The following is an 11,230-nucleotide window of genomic DNA, read 5'->3' as shown; positions in this document are numbered from 1 at the left end:
ACTAAATTAATTCCCTTTCTTTTAGCAAAATTAGAAACGATCCACTTCTATCCGTAGTTGGTAATGCACTTTCCCACTTTTAAGGCTGGGTTCATTCCATATAACTGTTGTGGTTCAATCAATCAGAATAGAGCTGGAAGGGACCTTATTTATTTATTTTATTTATGAGACTTATATACTGCTTTTTACCTACCCCGGAAGGATGGAAGGCTGAGTCAACCTTGAGCCAGTGAGATTTGAATCGCTGACCTGCTGAACACAGTCAGCTAAAGTGGCCTGCAGTACTGCACTCTAACTGCTGCGCCACCTCGGCTCTTTTCCTTGGAGGTCTTCTAGTCCACCCCCCTGCTCAAGCAAGCGAACCTGTATACCAGTGGTGGCGAACCTATGCCATGGGTGCCAGAGGCAGCACTCAGAGCCCTCTCTGTGGGCACGCGCACTGTCGCCCCAGTCCTAGGCCTTCAGCTGCGTTTTATAAAATCTTTAGGCCTCCGCTGTCGTGTGCAAAAAAAAGTTTCAGTCAGTTAATTTCAACTTCTCACGGGAAAAAAAAAGATCTTGCAAAGTTGGAATTGATTGATTGAACTTTTTAGTCCCACCCAGTCTGCCGTTACCACCGTAGCCACGCCCACCCAATGGGCCACACCCAGCTGGCACTCGACGATGCATAAGTGGGTTTTGGGTTGCAGTTTGGGCACTCGGTCTCTAAAAAGTTTGCCATCACTGCTGTATACCATCTCAGGCAAGCGACTGTCCAGTCTCTTCATATAAACCTCCAGTGATGAAGCTCCTACAACTTCTGGAGGCAAGCTGTTCCACTGGTTAATTGTCCTCACTGTTAGTAAGTTTCTCCTTAATTTCAGGTTGCTTCTCTCCTTGATCAGTTTCCATCCGTTGTTTCTTGTCCTGCCCTCTGGGGCTTTGGAAAAGAAATTGACCCCCTCCTCCTTGTAGCAGCCTCTGAAATACTGGAATACTGCTATCATATCCCCCCTAGTCCTTTTTTTCCTCTAGATTGGCCATTCCCATATCCCAAATTCTTCTGCTGTAGATACTTTCAGATCACTCAACAGGGCTGCCCATCAGATCTGTGGATCTTTAATGCTAAAGCCTTGATTAATTAATTCCAGAGTAGTGTCTCTTGGGGAAAGGGAGGGGAGGAATAACAATAGGTATGAAGGCATGGCAAAATTTTGTTGGTGTTCCCCACCGGAGGTTAATCAACTAGTTGCACTTTCAGATGTTCGGCATTAGTACTCCATTACAAAAACACGGTACGGCAGCCTTAAGACTGTACAGGTAGTCATTCAGTTAGCAACCATTCCAAGTTACAACAGCACTGAAAAGGTGACTTACAACCCAGTCCTTGCACTTATGACCATCTTAACATCCTCATGGTCACACGATCAAAATGTAGGTGCTTGGCGACTGGCCTGTATTTCCCACACTTGAAGCGTCCTGGATCATGCGACCTCCCTTTGCGGCCTTCCCGGTCAGCTTCCCAAAAACAAAGTCAACAGGAGAAGTCAGATTCGCTGAATAATCATTAAATTCGCTTACCAACCATGGGAAAGAAAGTCATAAAAGTCATCAAATTGGTTGTGACTCATTTAACAACTGCCTCACTAAGCAACAGATGTTCTAGTTCCAGTTGTGGTCATAAGTCAAGGACTACCTGTATTTGAAATGCACACAGACGCCTAGTCCTTGGCAACGTTACCCTTCACCTTTCCTATCTCCATCTGTGTTGTTAGGAGTTTAGGCCACACTTGGAATCCTGCATCCAGTTTTGGTCACCACGATATAAAAAAGATGTTGAGACTCTAGAAAGAGTACAGAGAAGAGCAACAAAGATGATTAGGGGACTGGAGGCTAAAACATATAAGGAACAGTTGCTGGAATTGGGTATGTCTAGTTTAAACGAAGAGAAGGACGAGGGGGGACACGATAGCAGTGTTCCAGTATCTTAGGGGCTGCCCAAAGAAGAGGGAGTCAAGTTATTCTCCAAAGCACCTGAAGGCAGGACAAGAAGCAGTGGATGGAAACTAATCAAGGAGAGAAGCATTCTAGAACTAAGGAGAAACTTCCTGACAGTTAGAACAATGAACCAGTGGAACAACCTGCCTCCAGAAGCAGTGAATGCTCCAACACTGGAAGTTTTTAAGAAGAGACTGGACAGCCATTGTCTGAAATCGTATAGGGTTTCCTGAATGAGCAGGGGGTTGGACTAGATGACCTCCAAGGTCCCTTCCAACTTTATTATTGTTGTTGTTGTTGTTATTATTATTATTATTATTATTTTCAAAATGCTACTTCCAAGGAACCGGGCTCCGCAGAGAGAGAGAGAAAAGGCCCACCCAGGATAGTAGTACAACGTGCAGCCATGAGCATCAGCAAGTGGGAAACAACTTTTTATAAAAACAAATGACCAAAGAGCTACTCTTTATCCCATTCAGAAAGCTGGAATTTGTGCCAAAAATGCAGTCATTTTTCTGCCTCTTCGTTCTGTAAAAAAAAAAAAAGTGGCCTATTCTTGTTTTTCAAGTGCTTTGAGCCAACAAGCGAACAATCATAGCAAGAACTGACATCCCTTTGGAAAATAAAGTTCTTGTAAGATCCTTTTCTGAAACTTTCCTGGTGGGAAATATTAGCTGCCCCATTAAACACGAAAGAGTGGTCACCCTCCCTCCCTCCCTCCCTCTGTATACTAACTTCCCAATTACAGTAGTTCAGTAAGAAGTGAGGCTATTCAATAAATACAAGTTGTTGCCTCTGTGGTTGTTGGGGGGGGGGGAAATTGAAAACAGGAGCTAGAAAGAAGCTGCTAATGAGGTTTTAGTTGCCAAAGGCAAAAACTAGGTGGCTTTATCTGTTGAGATTCATTTAAGGGAAGTTCTCATGAACTTCCTCGGAATCAGATGGCCACTTCCCCCCCCCCCCAGTCATGGGATCATATTTTGGGCAGCACCCGGCCTGCATTTGTGGCTCTTTTGCATTGTCCCATGGTCACATGACCACAGTTTATGACTGTTTTGCCAGAAACTAGCATATATTCCCACTTCTGGCAAAAAAAAAAAATGCCCATTGCAAACAATGGATTTGCTTAACAACTGGTGCATTTGCTCATTGACAGCAGTGGCTCACTTAACAACTGCCACAAAAAAGGTTGTAAAATGAGATACAGTCACTTAGTGGACCTGTTTAAGGACCAATGCGACTTATGTGGGCCTTAAAGGTCAAAACCAACCCTTTGAACTGGACCCAGAAACAAATTGGCAACCAATGCAGCTCACAGAGCCAAGGTGAAACGTGTGTCATTTGGGGGGGAAGATGCAACTGCTTGTACTGCCACACTCTGCACCAGCAGAAGCTTCCAGATACTCTTCAAGGGCAGCCCCATGAAGAGCGCATTATAGTAGTCCACCTAGGACAGGGGTAAGCCACCTTGGCTCTTTGATGACTCGTGGACTTCAACTCCCAGAATTCCTGAGCCAGCCATGCTGAGGGGAAAGGGAGAGGTTTCCAAGCCGAGCGATGCTGGCTCAGGAATTCTGGGAGTTGAAGTCCACGAGTCATGAAGGGGCCAAAGGGGCCTACCCCTGGATTAGGTGGAACCAACAGGCCCCAAATCCCTAGGGTGCTTCTGTGGCTAATGAGGGGGGTGTCTTTTCACTCCGCCCCAGACCTTGTTTATTAGGAAATCCCAGGGCTGTGGAGTAGATGGTGTGTATATGGGGGGGGGGGGAGGGATAGAAAACTTTTTGAGGAAAGCAACAGAAAGTAGCTACAGTAGACTTACCTGGAAGCAGCCATGTAGAAATACCTCAATAGGTAGGAGTAGAGATTGCATTGTATTCAGACAGTGTGGGGGGGTGATAGGAACTGTAGTCTGACCCACCTGGAGAGGATTGGTCTAAACCAGAGGTACGCCACCTTGGCTCTTTTATGAAGCGTGGACTTCAACTCCCAGAATTCCTGAACCAGCATGGGGGAACTATGGCCCTCTTTATAACTTGTGGACTTCAACTCCCAGAATTCCTGAGCCAGCACGGCTCAGCTTGGAAACCTCTCCCTTTCCCCTCAGCATGGCTGGCTCAGGAATTCTGGGAGTTGAAGTCCACGAGTCATAAAAGAGCCAAGGTTGCCTACCCCTGGTAAACAGGTAAACAGGGCACAGGTGACCAGAAGTAGAGCTTCTCAGTCCAGGTACAGGTGCAACTGGCACACATCAGAACGAAGCAGTGCAAATCCCCTCCTAGCCACACCTGCCATTTTTGTTGCACCTAACAGCCTGATCTGAGATTTTTATGCAATAGTCCACTGTATGCATTTCTATGAGGAATTACACAATACACAGTGTTGTACAGAAACTAATGTGTTTAACAGAAACTGAATAGACTTCAACCCCCAACATGTTTGGCTGAGGAATTACCCTTGCAGCATGCAGATATAATTTAAATGTACACATATAAATTAAAATAATATAACACAATATGACAATAATTGACTGTAGTAAAGTCAAATGTTTTTGCTAGTATGCGTGTTCCAAAATCACAAGGTGTTAAAAGTTGCTTGAAAAGGCCTCATGGGAGGCGAGTAATCCTGCTCTGCCACTTTTCTAAATCTTTTGTTTTGAAACTCTGCAGGAGGATTAATGTAGATTTGTGTAATTATGTAAGCAGTAGTTTTAGCTATTTTTAATCCATGCTGTCGTATTTGCATCATTTTTTGGTATCCTTAGAAAATCAAAACACAGACTTTATTTGCAGACTAATGTTTGCGGTACCTATCAAAATATTTTTCTTAGAGATCCACTCACAAGGAAGTTTGCAAGTAGTTCTTGACTTGCTACTACCGGTATTTGTTCAGTGACCAGTTGCAATTATGATGGCACTGAACAAAGGACTTGTGACCTGTACCCAAAGTTAAGCAACTGGAGCCACCCTACAATCACTTGAATACAGTTTGTGTACTTGGCAATCTGCCCTTCCTTAGGGCTGACTGCGGGATGTTGCAGTGCCCCCCCCATCTTCCCCCCCCATCCCTCCGAGGGGCACATGACATGGACTTTGTAACTTGTTAACTAACATAGTTATTTCGTATTTTAATTTGAATTATTTTTCTCTCTTTCAAAATGATGTTAATGCTCATTATAGACTGGAATGTAGGAAAACCTTTTATCCCACTGCTGTATACGGATTGATCAATAGCTTCTAATGTTCCTAAATTGAAAAGATAAATTATAGAAGGGATGGATGGAGACTACCTCCCTGATAAGAAAAAGTTTGTTAGTGCTAATCGCCATCTGGTTTGTCTCTTTGAGAACTCCAAATAACCTTTTCCTTTAAATGTTATGAACCTTCTCACATCAATCCCCATTTTAATGAACATGTGTGATTTTGTCTTGCCCAATCATCTTTTCTCTTCCATTTTCTTTGATGTCTTAAATATAAAAGAGAAGTCTACCCTTTTCGTAGTGAGATCTCACTTTATCAGTACTTTAATAAAATGATCTTCTGACTCGGTTGCTTATTGGGAAAGGGAAACTGAGGCAGAACCTAAGGCCATATCTAGCTATCATTAGTGACTGTTCGAAGTTAAAATAGCTCTGAAAAAAGTGACTTATGACCAGTTTTCACACCTATGACCATTGCAGCATCCCCTTGATTACATGATCAAAATTCAGACTTTGGCAACGGGTATGTATTTATGATAGTTGCACTGTCCCAGGTGTCATGGTTCCGACAGATGAAACTCTTCAAAGAACTTTGAGGCACTGTTTACCTTAAAGAATCTTTATCAGAGTAGCATAGCATCGGCACTTACATAGGCAAAGCCAAAATCTGAATTCCCCTCCCCTGAGCACATAGTATCAAAGCACAATTCCCTCCTCTAATTGACAGTCATAAATCATGTTCTCCAATTAGTTTGAAATGCAGGCCTTCCCTCCTGTTCTTCAACCCGCCATTTCTTATCATCTCTTATTTCAAGAAACTTTGGTTCTCACACTAGTTACAATGTTGTTATGTTTAACTAAACTCCCATGCACATTCCTCCTCCTCCCCTCATCATCTAATTCTAACTCTAATTCTAAGAGTAAGACATAAGAAGGAAAATGGCTGCATCTCCATATGTTGTCAAAGCAAGAAGATCTGATGTTAGCAGAGTTGACACCAAGGTCATGTGGTCACTATTTGTAACCTTTCTAGCTGGCTTCTGACAAGCAAAGTCAATGGGGGAAAACAGATTCATTTAATGACCACATTATTCAGTGAACTACTGCGGTGATTTGATTAAGAACTATGGCAAAAAAAAGTTGTAATATTGGGCACAACTCATTTAACAGCTGCCTTGCTTAGCAACAAAATTTGGGGGGCTCAATGATATTGAGGGCATTGCGAAAATATGTGTTTTAGAAAAGCGTTACATGCCAACAAAATATTGTCCTACGTAATCCTTTTCTATACAAACATCATGAAACCCAATACATTCTAAATATTAGTCTTAGTTGTATAAATTGTAGGTTAAGTCCATTGACTAGCTGTAGAAGTTAAGAAGTTAAGTTTCCCATTGCCACTCCTGCCAGCTGTTGGCAATTTCCTCGATGGTGACCTTCTCCTTTGTAGGATTCAGAACAGCAAAGTCAAAATAGATGGGGGGAAACTGGTAGAACAAACCCTTCTAAGATCACAGCTTTTTTCCTGGGAGAGAGGAAACCCTTAAAAAAATGCACTTTGTTTATGTAGGCCAGTGGTTCTCAATCTTTTTGATGCCGCGACCCCAACCGGTCGTAAGTCGAGGACTACCCAACCGGTCGTAAGTTGAGGACTTTCCCTGCCCGGGAGTGCCGTGCATGCGTGGTGCCGCCCCCTGTGCCGGCTGAGGCGTAGCTGGCAAGCAGCAGAGACGGAGCAGGCTGACCACCGGCTGGGCCACCAGCTGGCCCAGCCCAAGGGAGGTAAGGCACCCGCCGGGCCCCACGCGCACCAGCAACCCTCACTGCGCCCGCCGGCCTCCCACCTCCCACCCCTGGCCCTCTTTTACTTACATTTTTAGTAGTTGCTCAGCAGGGAGGGGTGGACGCTTCCAGACAGCTCGCCTTCGCTGCAGACACCTTGCAGCACCGTTTGCAGAATGGGACTTTTGGCGGGCTCAGCAGGGCAGAGACAGCCTGGACAATTCCTATTGGCTTTTGAAAGCCAATAGAATTAGACTCTATTCAAGAGAGTCTATTCTATTGGCTTTCAAAAGCCAATAGAATAAAAGGGAGTAGCACAGCTAAGGAAAAGGGAAAAAATGGCGGACTGCGTTGTTTGGCGACCCCCCCGTGAAATGGTCGTTCGACCCCAAATGGGGTCCCGACTCACAGGTTGAGAACCATTGATGTAGGCACTAAAGTGGCATGTCAGAAATCTACATTTAGCTAACATTATATCTGTTGAGACAGCATTCAATAGTATCTGCACGTTAGACAGTTCAACTGTCTGGGTTAAAGAGAAAGTGGGGGCTGGGGGAGTTGGAAACACAACTGAGAAGGAGCCTGATGTGGAAATTGGCACCCCATTAACCAGAGCCAATGGGTTAATTCAGGGGTAGGCAACCTTGGCCCTTTGATGACTCGTGGACTTCAACTCCCAGAATTCCTGAGCCAGCATGGCTCAGCTTGGAACCTCTCCATTTCTCCTCAGCATAGCTGGCTCAGGGATTCTGGGAGTTGAAGTCCACGAGTCATAAAAGAGCCAAGATTGCCTACCCCGGGGTTAATTGGCTCATTAATGGGGCTAATGGAGGAGGTTTTGCTCTGACTTCCTGGGTTGGCATCCTGTAAATTCTTGAGGTCTTCGCAGGCCCAGTGACTGAAGATGATGGAATTGCACGTCAGGGTATTTACAAGGCAGCAGGCTGGGGAGCATTGCATTTGAGGTACCTTTTCAACTTTATAATAGGGTTGGAATGAGTAGTTGTGTGATCCACTCAAGCTTCAGCCTCTTCACAGAGTTCAATTGAGGATAAAATCATTTCACAGTTAAAACTGTTTGTAACTCTGAAATGTTGGTTAACTTGTTCCCTTTGTTACTAAAATGTTTACAGTTTTGTTTGTCATTCTAAATTAAACTGTTGTTGTTGTTGTTAGTTGTGAAGTCGTGTCCGACCCATCGCGACCCCATGGACCACATTCCTCCAGGCCTTCCTGTCCTCTACTGTACTCTTCTGGAGTCCATTTAAGCTCACGCCTACTGCTTCAGTGACTCCATCCAGCCACCTCATTCTCTGTCATCCCCTTCTTCTTCTATTGCCGTCCATCTTTCCCAGGATTAGGCCCTTCTCCAGTGAGTCCTTCCTTCTCATTAGGTGGCCAAAGTAGTTGAGTTTCAACTTCAGGATCTGGCCTTCTAAAGAGCAGTCGGGGTTGATCTCCTCTAGGACTGACCGGTTTGATCACCTTGCAGTCCAGGGGACTCGCAGGAGTCTTCTCCAGCACCCTAGTTCAAAGGCCTCCATTCTTTGGTGCTCAGCCTTTCTTATGGTCCAACTTTCACAGCCATACATTGCAACTGGGAAAACCATGGCCTTGGCTATACGCACTTTTGTTGGCAGGGTGATGTCTCTAAACTGTAGACCATCCCTAAGCCCTCAGAAGTCCAGCATCTTAACCAGTGTTGGTTTTTCCTCTGCTCCTTAAGCTTTCACACTTATGATTTTAATCAGCATTTCTCCTAATCCAAAGGTATTTGAAAAGTAAAATAAAGCAAGTGAGAATTTCTCCTCTTTCACAGAGAAATAAAACGGCTCTCCACGTCTAGATGTTTCTATAATGATTCTCCCATAGAGAGTCAGAGGTCTTTTCATCCTTCTTCGAAGGAGGGGCTAGGAAATGTCTTCCCGATTTGGCCCTGGACCATGGATTCAGCTCTCCGAGGCTTGAGAAGAGCTATGGGCTTCACCAAGGAAGAAGGGCTTAGGTTTTCAAAGGTGGCTTGATCTACATGAGCTGTTTCTGGTGCTGCAGGTGATTGTGTGTTGTTTTGCTGCTCAAGGTGAAAAAAATGCACACAGTGCCATCTTGTGGTGGCCAAATGCTTGCACCTTTATTTATTTTAAAAAGAAGAAAATGCATCCAAACTATTCATCAGAAAAGCCAGGCTCCCACAAAGAGTGCGAGCAGAGAGACCCACTAATTTTAATGCCCACAAGTGTTTAGGCTGCAAATCTTTGGAGGGCCATTAATGAGATGTTTGCAAAAAAAGACCAGCATTTGATGCCTTCCAGAGGTGGGCTCCGTGTCCATGCCGCTAGCCTGTTCTAAACCAGTGGAGTTGTCATGTCAGATGCTGTCATCAACACTGGGCAATTGATAAGTTCCTCCTGTATTGGTGCTGTTGAAGGAAAAGTCTTCATCATGGTTCAGTCCGAGCTGGGAATAAACAACATGGCGACTGCTTTAGAAAGAAGGTTGCACTTTATTGAAGAGAAGAGCCAGACAGAAAGATGGCTCTGGAAGAAAAAAGAGAGAGCACATGTAGGGAATGGGTTTTTATACCCTCTGGGGCTTTTGTTTGGAGTCGTTTCCTGTTCCTGTTTGAGGCTTTGTATTTCCTGTGTCATGTATTCTGACCTGAGTCTGGGTGTGCACTTTGGCATCTGTGGGTTAATCCTATTATGTCCTGTCTTAGAGTTTGGGTGGGGTATGTAGATTTTAGGTGTCTTCTTAATGTTCTAGCTGGGGACTTCCAACCTTCCTGGATTATTTACATCTGCATTTCTACAGAGCTGGTTTCTGCTTAGGGGAGGGAGACTTGGGGCTATTAAGAAAAACCGGGCATGCTTTTCTGTCTCTTTAAAATCCTTTGAGGAAATATATTTTTCTGCCCTTTTAATATTTTCTTCTGTGGGGGGCTGATTTCCCACATTTCGATGCTTCTTCGTTCTTCAGCTGCCTCAGAAGAGACCATCATGAGTGGTGCTGTGTGCAACTTCTCCATGTCTCCTTCACAGACTCAAACTGTAGAGACGAACTGCCTGTGAGTATAAACCTAAACTTCCTTGCACCTTTACTCCACCTCCCAGCCAGGGCTACTCATTGCTCTGCAGTGGACTCAAAGCCAAGAGTCCTCCATCACTTACAGGAGCCACGGAACATGATATTCGGGCTTGTGCGTGTAAATGCTCAGTGTTCCTACTAAGTGGACTAAGATGATATGTGTAAAGTAGTAAATACATAGAACTGTGCAACATGTTCCATAGATTTACCTAATGTATTTAATTACAAAATTCCTTTTTTCTCTTCTTGGACTTGAAAAACATCTTCTAAGCCAAACTAATCCTAATACAACATTTCTATCCGCTTCCATTCTTAGTTTGCAGAGACATAGCTGCCTATCTGGAGATGTTTTTGGTGCCTCAATGGCACTTAAATTATTTTCATTTGTGTGAGTGTATATGTGTGTACACGCAGGCGGGTATGCCGCTTCCAGATAAATTGCTTTCAAGAGGTTAATAAAAGCATTAGTGGAGCAGCCTGTAATTCTCTCTGAAAGAACTAAGGAAAATAAAATTTAATGTATGTATAAACACAAAAGGAGACAGTAACATTTTTTATTAAATATTACAGTGGATCAAAAAGTACAAAATATCTTCTGGTTGCTATGTGGTTGGGAAACTATTGGCACATAATACAGTATCAAAAACATTAATACATACAATTTGGGAAACATACAAAAATTGAGTGTTTATACTTGGCTCAGCTTTTATTTCTTTCTGGTAGTGTTAAATTTAATCAATGCCAAAGGTTACTCAATAACCCTTTTATTTCTTTAAAAAATGAGGAACTGTGATATTATCGGGCCATTTTTTTTCTATATACAGATAATCATATACAGAGCATATAACTTACAGTAACATAAATGACAAAAATGTATACACTATGTACAAACAAAAGAATGCTTCAAACAAGGCATGAACAGCCTGTAGATTACGCTGCCTTTGTTAGCTCATATTTATAATATTGGGGAGGAGGAAATACATGTAAAATATCAAATATATTTACAGCAAAGCAAGTGCTCAAGATGATAGTTCTTTAATTCTGCAGGCCTCACTCTGGAGACACATTTTCCCATTCTAAATGACACAAATCATGAAAAAGGGCAAATTTGATCACCCCCCCCCATTGCAATGTGCTCTGACCTGATTTACTTAAGATTGAAGAAAAATAGATTGTATATGCTCTTAA

The sequence above is a fragment of the Crotalus tigris genome, unplaced genomic scaffold (assembly GCF_016545835.1).
Source record: "Crotalus tigris isolate CLP2741 ecotype Arizona unplaced genomic scaffold, ASM1654583v1 scf7180000019147.1630427, whole genome shotgun sequence".
In the NCBI taxonomy this organism is placed as follows: domain Eukaryota; kingdom Metazoa; phylum Chordata; class Lepidosauria; order Squamata; family Viperidae; genus Crotalus; species Crotalus tigris.
The sequence above is the reverse complement of the archived record's forward strand: the minus strand, read 5'-3'. Positions refer to the sequence as shown.